General features: G+C 40.5%; 1 long non-coding RNA gene across 1 annotated transcript; it reads left to right on the forward strand.

The window, feature by feature from the left end:
* The first annotated feature begins 3,199 nt into the window (after window positions 1–3,199).
* Window positions 3,200–8,942, forward strand: LOC116725244 (uncharacterized). The gene is made up of 2 exons (XR_004340353.1): window positions 3,200–4,555; window positions 4,945–8,942. It is a non-coding gene; the product is annotated as an uncharacterized LOC116725244 (long non-coding RNA).
* The last annotated feature ends 3,516 nt before the right edge of the window (window positions 8,943–12,458 follow it).

The raw sequence follows: 12,458 nt of genomic DNA on the forward strand, positions 1-12,458 counted from the left end.
AGGCTGGCTCAACGTCTGGTCCACAGTTAAAGGGTCCTTGAGGCTGACCAATGTCCAAGTCGTCTCCACAGCAGACAGCATGTCGGATCCACTTCCAAGCCTTTCTTAGATGGTCCTTCCGCAGATGAATTTTCCTGGGTCGTGTCAGGGTTCTTCTGAAAGTCTGTATAAGTTTGTAAAAAACTATCGGATTGTCACTTTCGATCATCTGAAATAACAATTTTCTCACTATATCATCATTGCCGCCGACAAGTTGATAGATATCTTTGCAGAGTTTTCTTTCCATCTCATCAAAAAATACGAAATCTATGTCCTTCAGTTCTTTCCAGAGTTCTGGAGCAAGCTTGTGGTGGACAGGGTCAGTGTGCTTCATTGTGCATCTAGATGTATGACTGGACTTGTTAATCAATCGCCAAAGAATTTTTTCCACCATATCTCTCCTGTCATCTTCGGTTCCCCGTTTGAATCCCATCTCGTTGGCATCCCTCAAAAATTGTTCTGGTTCCATGTCTGCCTGAGTATAAGCCTCACTCAGGCAATTTTCATCAGAATATATGTCCTCATTAGGAAAAAAAACCTTTCTGATCTTTGTTTTTGCAGATGTAAATGTTTTCTTTGTAGGAACAGGATTCTCCAGGTGTTGTTTGATTTTTTTCACAATAACTACGTGTCCATCTGGGTTATAAAGAAGGGCAATTAAGTTCAGTCCAGAAGCGAAGTTGAACGCATCTCTAGCGAGACTTTGGAAAATCCTTTCGCTGAGTTCCTCTGAAATGTCTGATAGCACATCCACATTTAGTTCTCCTGTTTTGCTCAACAGTAAACGCAAAACTTTCTGGTGTTGCTCACAGAAGGTTTCTTTGACGAGATGCAGAGTTGGACCATCTGCCACCTTTTCAATGACTTGCCACAGAAGTTGACTGAGAAAATTTCTCTTTCGATAATCAGGAGTTGTTTGACCTGGATGGACTTTGTTTGAGCAGGTCTTCCTGATCATTTTCCAAAATGAGACCTTAGGTCTCACAAAAACGTCACTCTGGGAGCTTTTGTCCGTCATCTTCACTGCGCTGTCCAAAATATCCAAATGAATTTTGTGTTGACTGACCAGAGAATTAACTGATCAGTTGGTCATGGACGTTATGACATCACAGAGGCATCCTTAGAAGGGCCTCACGACACTGACATCATTTCAAATCAGGCTGATGACATCATTGTCAGCAGCATGGCAACTGTTGCTAGGGTTCTAATAGCTCACAGTGAGCATGCGCTATGAAAAAAATAAAATCTGTGGGCACTAAATACATTTTTCCCACAAGTCTGAACTGGAAGTGACCTGTGCATGTTCGCCAGAACAGAGGGGCCAGGGAACCATTGGACCCTCCATTTTACTGCCCTATACATTTTTGCATTCACACTATTGAGTTCCACTTCTCTGGTTAATTTCGCCGAGCTTCTCCTCCTGCATACTTTGTGCTATTTTCACCATTCAACTTTTATGCTACTCAGCTTGCTCTCCTAATGCCGGCTGTATCTCTTGGTATTCATAACCTTCATACTTTTTATAATATTCAGCTTTTTATGAATTTTTCACCCATGGGGAAACGGCTTCATCCTGTGGCAGAATTGAGAATTACAATATAAAATGTCCGTTGTGTTTCACAGTTCATGTCTCGGGTAGGCTTCAAACGCTTTTGCCATTTTCACCAAAAGCATTGAGCATTCAGCATTCACACTTGCATTTTCATAGGAAATGCACACTTTCTAGTTTCTTTCTTTCTAACATTAGCCTAGCATTGCGACAGCAATCTACATCTGCAAAAACCCTTAGCAGAGTGAGGTTCAGTAGTTTACTATGGACTTTTCGCAGCCTATTTGCCACAACATTATTTTTTCAATTTCACCTGGTAAACCCTTTAATATTAAAGTACTTGCAGATAATTGAGAGATACATTTACATACTTTAGATTTTAATGTTGTGTTTTTGCTTTTAATATCGTTGACTTGGCCTCTGTCATAAAGGCCAAGTCAACGATATCCTTAAACAAAAACTCCTGCTAGCAATTAAAACCAAGAATTTTGGTTTCGTGTAGAGGTTTGACTGAAAGCTGGAATAAAAAAAAAAGAGGAAAAAAGGTTGTTGTGTAATATTTACCTAGTTCCATTTTGCTGACCATAACCATTGCTGAGTTATGGTCAGCAATGGTCAACCATTGCTGAGTTCACCAGCAATGGTCGACCTTCTGAATGGTTCGGGTCAGCGAGGGGAACTGGGTTCTTGTTCCCTTCTCTTACTCAGTTTGGCTTGGCCGTTAGGAAGCTTTGTGGACTTTAAGTTTTATAGATTTTTTTTGTTGTGCTATTGTGATAATAAAAATCACAATAAGAACTATCGTGATTTCAGCTATTGCTAATTTTGTAGGTGACTGTGTGATTGTGACACATCCAAAAAAAAAACGTGTCACAATTTTTTTTGTGATGCACGACACAGCAGTCGTAGCCCCACAAACGTAAATATTGTTCTTCAGAAACATTTCCATTAATGTGACTCTTTAGGACACCGGTCGCAGAAAGAAGTGGGATTTTTAATTACGAAACGGCACACCGTAACCATGTGCAATCATATATTCTGACATTTATTAATGTTCACATTGAACAAACGGTGGAGAAAATAGTAAAAACAGCAATTCCGACAAGAGAGACGGTTTGAGGGGGGTTTGAAACGTCAGTAATTGAAATTTATTGCGACAACAATAAGAAATTTATCACGATAAATGATAAACGATACTCACCTCTCATTCTTCTTCCATTTCAAAATAATGGAGAACAAGACATTGAAACGACACTGTGTGCTTTGACACGGTCGCTGTTGGTAAATTTTATGTGGTAACCTGGTTATCTAATAATATTTGGGTTTCCTAATACTCCTAATTCCTAATATTATTAGGAAACCCTAATAATGGGTTCCTAATCAAATGAGGAGCTGGAGTGCTGCTGACTTTTATTTATTTATTTTTTTTGCTTAGTGTCATGCAGTCCGTCTTTGCCAAGCAGGAAAAGAAGTCTGAAAAACAAATCTGAACTTCGCCACACACAGTGGGCTAAAACCTGAAAAAGTTGCAGGACAGGTTTGTTCTGCCTCCGGGGAGCGAATGAGGACGGGGTGGGTGGAGGGGGCATTTCACACCGATTCTCCCTCTTCACTCATCCCCAACAGTAGAGAGGCAGTTACCGCTCGGGCCACTTACTAACTGTTGGAAACGTGCGTCCATTTTCACAGACGGACCGGGATGCCTCCGAGCCCAGTCGGAGAAAAGCCCGGCTCGATGACAAACCTCTGAACTTTCACTCCTAAAGCAAACACGTCGCTGGGAAGGTGAGTGTAAACAAAGTCCTGTTCAGTGCTGTAAGAAACACATTGTTGGTGCTCTCATATTTGCAGTTCTCTTTGTGTGTGTGTGTGTGTGTGTGAGAGAGAGAGAGAAGAGAAAAGAAGAGTGGAAGAAAAAGGGGATGAATATGTCATCAGTTGGATTTTCCATTAAAGTTAAAGAGGCCAGATTGCTCCCAGCCAGCCCCGCCCCATCCCGCCACGGCCAAACGGCGGCGCCGAGTGGCAAAACAATGTGCACACACACACACGCGCGCACGCCCGCCTGCAAACACACACACCCTAAGGTATAATGAATAGAAACATAATCTCAGAATTCAAACAATGAATGCTTTGTGACTTTTAATGAGTGAAAGAATGACATCTTTATTTCTTCTTGGGGATTAAAGCGTAAAATCACAGCTGCCGTTTGAGTTCAGATTCCATCGGTCACATTTCCCCCACAAACAATGGATGAAAGTTACATGTCAAACCATAAATAATTGTATAGATGCACAAACCTACACAATACGTAAGATGAAATCAAGTCACCCTCTTTCTGAGTATAAAGATTTTTAGCAGCATAAAACATGCATCCTAAAGTTGTTGTGTTTTTTTTTTGGAGGGGTGGAGCATAATATGAAAATAAATGTGACTCTGTTCCTTTTCTGTCTTAAGCCTTACAGTATAATAATAACACTTCACTATGCAATTTACAGCAATTTTGTAAATAGAAGTAATTTGTGTTAAAGATGCAGCATGTCACTTATTGATTTGTTTTTCTACATATGTTAAAATCATTAAGTTGTGACTGTGTAACATAAGAGATAATTTGTGAAAAACAAACAGCTGCCAACCACTCTGGTGCTCAACCCTCCTACTTGCTCTATGCTAAGCTACAGCTGGCTCACCACAACATAGCCTGTCACGAATGCTAAGGCTAGTTAGCATGGCCACTGGTGACGGCGGAGAAACGGTTTTCCTTTAACGGTAAGTTGTTTTTCCACCATTAGCACACTGAGCAGAATACAGAAGGTTGGTTTTGATTGACAGCACTAAGGCCCTCCTCTTGGCTCTGATTGGTTGTTTCTAACTGGGGGCGGGGCAGCTCTGCAGACTGCAGTAGCACCTCCGGGTGGAGGTGGAGGAGCTCGATGTCTTCAGAGATCATCTGTCTCATACTGTCTGGTGAGCAGTTTTATTAAATATGGAAAAAGCATATTTTTGTAAAAGCTACATTCTGCAAAAACAGAACAGACAGTTTAATTAATGACATGTGGGAACGTGTATGGAGGACTGATCCTGCCACATTTCTAACTAAAGAGAAAAAAATAAATAACAAAATAATGTGCCAAATGTTGCAATCAAAATAATAATATAATAATAATGTATTTTTTTCTTTCCCAGACTTATTGTTTTAATTCATTTTTTCATATTTGGTATTTAATACTTGATTTTTGTTGTTGTTGTTTACACTTTTATCATACATTGATTTTCTCACCTCTAATTTCTCCTTTGCTTGTTTTATTTACAGATATCTTTTTTTAAATCTCCATTTTCTTTTTTTTCTCCTTCAGACTCTTTGCAAGACTTGAGGTGTAAAAAGGTGAAAGGGAGAGAAGGGGAGCCTGGTGGGCAGAGAGTCAGAGTCAGATTCTCTCCTATTGGTCAACATCAAGATCCCAGCTCCTCACACACACAAAACTTTATTGAAATCTCCCTTTTCATTTCCCTTTGTTGTTGTTGTTTTTTTTTTTTTTTTAACTCTTAGCATACGCAGTCTCCAAGCTGCCAATTTGCAACACTGCAATACCCACCCTGCACCAGGAGATGGCAGATTGTCAACAGTAACAACATCAAAATTCCAAAGAAGAAGGCAAAGCAGGCGAAACAATCACAGCTCATCTTTTCTCTGGCCTTTTCGGTCTTAAACTTCTTCAGCCTATCTGTTTAAGATGGTCAGAAAAGAGCGAGACATGTATGAAAAAAAACCATTTAAAATGCTTCATTGTTTTTTTTTTATTTTTAGTGCAGAAAGTGATAATGGCCATGTGGAAAATGGGCCTCTGTGTCACTGTCTTTAATGTCTTTGCAAGACAGTGCAAAGCTCAAAGCTAACTAAGCGTGTAAGTTTATTAAAGTAAAGTAATAACAATATAGCAACACTGCTACTACTTCTACCTCTGCTAGTAGTAATAAACTGCTACTAATAATAAATTACTGTCAACGTCGCCCCGCCATTTAGGGTTTTTTTATTACTTTTGTTTCATCCTTCTGCTGATTTGTTGAAATTTCCTAGGAAGTAATCCAATACTGATTCTGACTGATGTTGCAACAACCTGACAGAGACACAATGCAGTCATCTTTTCTACTGTTGAGAGAAGGAGGTTTCACAGTAGTTCGGTTGTCTTTTTTTCCATCTAATTTATAGAGCCTAGAAGCAAGAATTTGTCCAAGTTTTCAACTTCACTGAACCCCGGTAATGATCTATCGCTCGTTCTCCAACAGAATTATGGCTCAGAGCAAATAAGCATGCATGGTTTATTAAGCTGTGGGAATGTTTTTTAACAACCTCCATTTTTATTTTGCCCTCGGGCGTCCAATGAGCTCCATACATACGGCTGGATGGTGTTTTTCTGTTGAAATCCATGGTGGTAACTTGAAAACAAAGAAACAAACGGGGGGTGGTGGGGTGGGGGGGAGGACCTGTGGTTGTTAAAAGCAAATGTTCCCGGTCTATCCTTTAGCTGTCAGCCTACAAAACCTTTAAGGCTAATTTTTAAATAGTAACTTGGAGGGATGGATGAGAAATCAGATAGTGACAAGAATGGTCAGATTTTCAGCTTGACTGGCTCTGAACAGACACCAGAGAGACAGAAACTTTAAAATAATTCAGTCTTTTGCCAGTTAGTGAACGGTAGAAGTGGGCGGATCGATCCACAATATCGATAATATCGATACACCAAATCAGTATCGGATAGATTCTAGAGTTTATGCAATAGTTTAGAGAGTTTACTTTAGATTCAGATTCGCTCTTCATATTTTAATTCATGTTTGTATTGCAGTTTTTCCAACTCTACCGCTAAAATAATTTTGTTTTGACGTGCTTTTAATGATACTGTTTTGCGATGTATTTAGGAAGTGCACACAAATCATGATAATATTAATTAAGTATTTTGTAGATAACTACTAACTTTGCCCAAATCCTGTCCTAGGTTTGAACAAAATAATTCAAAGGGAAAAAACCCCACAAACCTAAATATCAGAGGTTTGACGATTTAATCTAACTTGAAAAGTTTCGGTATCATTAGTATTGGCGATACACACTGGTGATTTACTTGGTATCGGATCAATACCAGAATATTGACCCCTTCCTAAAATAACAGCCCAAGTCCCCAGCTCTTTCTTTCCAAAAGATGTTTTAGGGGGGGAAAAAAATCATTTTTGGCAAAAAAAATGGCCATTATTTTAGGAAGGTGACAATATGCAGAATCACACAGGACCCAACATAAACGCCAATAGCTTTCACTTGCAACCAAACTTCAGTATCCATGTCAACGCCTAATGAAGTAGTTTACAGATCAGGAAGGTTTTCGAAATCAAGTCAGAAAATGCCAGAAGATGTAAAAAGTTATTTAAAAACCTAAACATATTTTGTGCCACATTTCGGCACATCTATGTGGTTCCTTTAGGCTTCGTGACTAAACGAGCAGATAACAGGAAGGCTCAATTAAGTTTTATCCTTTTGAGCTTCTCTCTTCCATGCTACGGGACACGCTGGCTTCACAAATGTTGGCAACCTTTTTAGAAACCTCAGAGTTAAAGTAAGTATCCAAACTCAATGCACATCGGTAAAGCCATTGGTAACCCTAGCAATGCTAACTGCTATTATAAGACGGTGCAGACAGTTTAAAATGTCTACTCTGTTGTGACGGCTTTGAAATATTACGGTGACTCCTCTCTCACTCAGTCACAGTACGGTCGCCCCTGCTCCTAATATTACTGATTAATGAACGTTCATGTCATGGAGGATGGAAACATGTATTCTCAACACTGTTCTCCTGTTATAGCGCTAAACGAGAAATTCAGCTATGGCTGGTTTCAGCAGGTCCAACCAGAAATTACCAAAGAAAAAATGAGATTGGAGAAATTCTGATTGGTTCATCTCTAGTAGTTTGTAGCTATTTGGACAGAGAAGCCACATAATTATGTAAAAATGCCAACAGTCGTTCTAAAATTAGCTTTGGCTAGAGGCAACGGTGTAGTTAGGGCATCCTCCATTGAACGAATAGTTTCTCTAGACAAATAAGGTCTAGAAAATAACCAGCTGCAGTGATGAAAGTTACATTTCTCATTTTTACATAACGTCTTCTTCCATTTACTCGTAAATAATAATAATTAAAAAAAAGCTTGTTGATAATAGGTTTCAATACTGTTGGTACTCTCTAAGATTAAACGATCCAGAAGGCCGCTTAAACAGACGTAAAGCTTCGAAGTCTGACCAAATTCTTGCTTGAGCACAATCAATCAAGTTAAGTGACCCAAAATAGTATTTTGCTGACATTTTTTTTCCCCAGTGCAACGGAGGATGGGAAATAGATTACTGACAGGGTAATCTATTTCCCATCTGACAGATCGTCAGAGTGCCAAAATTACTGTAAGGTGATTCTAAGGCGGCCATATGTTCCCACACACACATACACACAGGTGTCATCACACCTACTCCTTCCTCAGCATTAGTCACACAGAGTCAGCTCAAGAAGAAAAGGCCCATATCCATCAACAGGAGAGGCCTTTCTAAACACCACGCCATCCCTCTTATCAAAACAATGTTAAAAGCGGTTGACTAGATTTCAGCGATGCCAGGAAGCGCACGCATGCTGCTGAAGTCATCCCGGGCCCGGTTCACGTCCCGTTGGAGTGACCGGGAGCGTCTGTGTCTGTCCGTGTGTGAGCCTGCGATCAGAGCAGTGAGCACCGTGACCTGACAGCCGTGTTGATGGCACATTGCTTCTCATCGCACGCTGAAGACTGCAGGAATGTAAACTCTGTCCGCACTCTGACATCAATGCCGTCAGCCCAGTCTGCACTGAAAGAAATCCACTTTTGGACCTCCGCTCGCTCAGTCGAAAGTACTTCGGTGTTGTTTCTTTTTTGGACGTCGAAAATTGAGAGCCCAACGCGCGTGTTTGTCGTCTGAGGACGATTGTTCCTCGTTTTCCTACAGTGTCTGGTGATGGACTGATACGATGTAGGGAATAATGGTGAAGTGGAGGAAAAATGACCTGAAGGTGAAACTGAGACTTTTACCAAACTGAGACATTTTTGGCAAAACATCTGTGGAATCATAAGACAATCCGTAACTGCGTTTCCATTGCGAATGTGCGCAAAGCTTTGTCAATGTTACTGTCAAAAAGCCCACAATTTTACAATTTAATTTTTCCATTAAATAAGAAATGCAATTAAGGTCATGTGTATAACATGCCGCGCCATCATCGTCCAGCTACTTCCTGTTGTCGTCTTCGTAGTTTGCACCAGTGGCAACATGCGGTTGTTGATCATGTCACTGGAGTGATGCGGGGGGGAGGGGGGGGGGGGGCGTTTCCATTGCAGTTTTACAAAATAAACTAATTTTGATACAGCCTCCTCAAACTGATGAGAGGAGGTTGTAAAATGACCAGATACAGAGATGCTATTAGCTTCTTTGTTATTTGCTAACCTGGTCAATGAACAATTAGCAAATCCCAATGTTTTCTGAAATTGAAATTCGGGACAAACGGTAAACACGGTAGGTTTGACGTCATTCTCATATCCCAGTATACTGGTGAAATGAAACACCACAGAAATTTTGAATATGTCCATATTTTCCAAACAAATACAAACATTTCTTCTGAATTTGCCAAAAGCAGACTACATAAAATTAGTAGCTGCTTTTCCATTACAAGTGTCAATACTTCACAAGTGAAAAAAACAACACAATTTCACAATTGCAGTTTCCATTAAATAAAATACGCAATTAAAATCACACGTGAATAAGTTTGTTCACTCGATAAGTTATTAAAAAACCTGCCGCGCCGTCATCCTCCAGCCACTTCCTGTTTTCTTCTTCGTGGTTTTGCACTAGTGGCAACATCCAGGTGTTGATCATGTGACTCGTGTGACGTGAACAAAGTGCTTCCATTGCACTTTTGCAAAATAAACCTATTTTTACACGGCCAAAGAAAAAAACACCATCTCGTTCTAGCGTCAAACATTTTATTGCAGGCAGAGTTTTTTTTTCTAAATTGGCATGTTTCCATTATGCAAATTAATTTTCCACATGTCAAATGGCACAATTATGTGGTGAATGGAAACGCAGCTCGTGGTACTTGCGCTGCCGTATTAAAATTTATTTTAAGAACATAGATCAAATTAAAATAACTACAAGATAAATTGATATATCAGGTCATGTTGTGTTTTGAACCTGATATCGGTTAAGTGGGTGACACCCAGTCCATCGCAGACACTCTCCAGAGACCTGAGCTCTTCTTCCAGCTCTGCTTACCTGACCAGTAGGAAGGTGTCACAGTGCCACCAGCAGGCTCTGCAATAAAGGACAAACTCTCTGCTACCTCGCTTCTGTAGAGGACATTCCTCCAGTGGGGCCGTCCAATGAGCCCATACCCAGCAGAGGACCAGAGTCTGTCATGACTCCAGCTGTGAGTGAGTAAAACACAGGTTTCCTCCCTTCAGTGTGTTCCTCTGGGTCTTAGAAATTGCTGCCCTGAGGCCTCAGTCCATGAGCGCCGTGACAAGCAAACACTGCAAAACCACAAAATCTTACCAAGGAGTTTTGGTCTGGTTTCTAGTCCAAATATCTTATTTCAAGTGTACTAATTTACAAGTGACTTCTCAGCAAGACATAGCAGCTTATTTTGGGTCCATCATTTATTTATATTGATGAAAAAGTGCTAATCCTCCTGGCAGATTATTTCATTTGTATCATGGGAACATTGCTTTTTATAAGGGACATTATCTGCCAGTGGAACTGGTACCTTTTCATTAATATTAAGTCGAGTTTATTTGCACAGCACATTTCAGCGACAAGGCAGTTCAAAGTGCTTTACATCATGAGAACATAAAAGCATCATAAAGTGAAAACCAGACACAGTCACTGCATTTTGTCAAGCGCCATAGTTAAAATCATCAATACACATCAAATATGTTGGTCAATGTTTCATTTATTATGGCTCAAAAGCAACTCTAGATTTGATTTAAAGGAGCTCAGTGTTTCAGCTGTTACGTCGTTTTCTAGAAGTTTGTTCCAGATTTGAGGGATATAGAAGCTGATATTAAGCAATTAATTACTTAAAAACTACTTCTTGCTGAGTAGTTACCTGTAAGTTATTTTAAATGTGCTGAGATATTTGCACTGAGAAGTAAACCAAAGTCACTTGGTAAGATTGTGCTTTTTGCAGAGAGAAATATTTACTGTGTAAAGAGTCCGTCCAGATAAGAGGGGCAGGGGGACTTGGGCCATTTCGTCTCTGCTGAAGGTTGGCAACGGTGAAACTGGTGAAACTGTAGCCCACAGCTGTTGCCAGCCTGACATCTCCTTGCCGTCACAATTACCTCCCGCCTCTGGGACACCTGCGCCCGACATGGCGGCCGTGTCGGGGGTAGGGGGGGGCACATCCCAGGAGGTTGCTGGGTACACGGCGGTTCACGCCAGGAGCTGCTGCGGAGCCCACTTCACGGAACGGAGGGGTGAGGAGGGGAGACGAGCTCTTGTGTCAGGGGTCAGGCTGGGGGGACGGTTAGAGCAGGGCCGTCTGTAACCGCAGCTCACGCTGACATCTTGACCTCACTCGTAAATTGCTCCACTTGCTAAGGAAACAGGGCCTTCAGGCGGCGAGGGCTACCGGCTCAGACCGGTGTGGTTAGCATTCTTGGAGGATGATGATAATACTATTTTGACATGCGGCCCATGCGAGGCGTGTTTGCGCACTCATAAAAACTGAAAACAGTGGAGATTTCATTACAGGTCCAGAGAGCAGTGTCAAATAAAAAAGGTTTTTGAAAGTCGTCACAAATCAGCGCCACCGCAGGACAAGGTAGACATGGGGACTTTTTTCTTTAGCATTGTAAAGTCTAAGTGGCATTTAAAAAAAAACAAAAAACACACAACTAGGCAGAGCTTCTATCCAACACAAACTTCCAGAAAAGGGCAAAACAGCTGAAACACTGATTTCCTTTAAATCAGGTGGTCAAGACCTGTTTAGAGCTGATTTGATTAGCAGTAAATGGAACATCGATCAGCATATTTGGTGTATTGATGATTTCGATGACGGCATTTGACAAAATGTAATGTTTATTGCCGTTTTTCAATTGGTAACCGTATAATGCTTTTATGATATAAGGCATTTTGAGCTGCCCTATTGCTGAAATACAAAGCTTTCAAATGTAAAAATACTTTATTGGGCTCAAAGAGAAATTGAATGTTGCTACAGGAGAGCTTTCATGAGCAACTACAGCAACTGTCTGAAGAGTCTGGTACAATTTGGGTTACAGTGACATTTAATGTCCCTTTGGGATCAGTAGCTGCGTTTCCATTGACCATAAAATGGCGCAAACTGAAGTTACGAAAATAAATTAGAAAAAGCAATTTTGAAAAAACAACTCACATTTTTACACTAGGATGAGGTGGGGGTGGAGGTTTCCACCTTTTTCGAAATTGGTCTACTTTGCTAAACTGTAAAAAAAACAGTTTTTTTTTTTTTTGACATCACAGGAGTCACATGATCGACAACCGGATGTCAGCACTGGTGGAGAAGACGAAGTAGTGATGGCGTGGTATGTTTTCTAATGACTTGCATTAAACTTAGTCAGTACTGGTAAATTTAACGGAAACACCGCAATATCAAAATTATGTTGTTGTTTTTTTCCACATTAAAAAAAATGTGGAAAGTCTACAAAGTTTTGCGCACATTTGCAATGGACACTGAGCTACAGAAATACTTTTTGAATTGAACTGGATGGAGGAAAATGAAGGAAGGAAACTTCTTCGCAGCTGCAAAAGATCTAAAACCGGGCAATTTCAGTCTTTTAATGC

Source organism: Xiphophorus hellerii, chromosome 9, assembly GCF_003331165.1.
Source record: "Xiphophorus hellerii strain 12219 chromosome 9, Xiphophorus_hellerii-4.1, whole genome shotgun sequence".
Classification (NCBI taxonomy): Eukaryota; Metazoa; Chordata; class Actinopteri; order Cyprinodontiformes; family Poeciliidae; genus Xiphophorus; species Xiphophorus hellerii.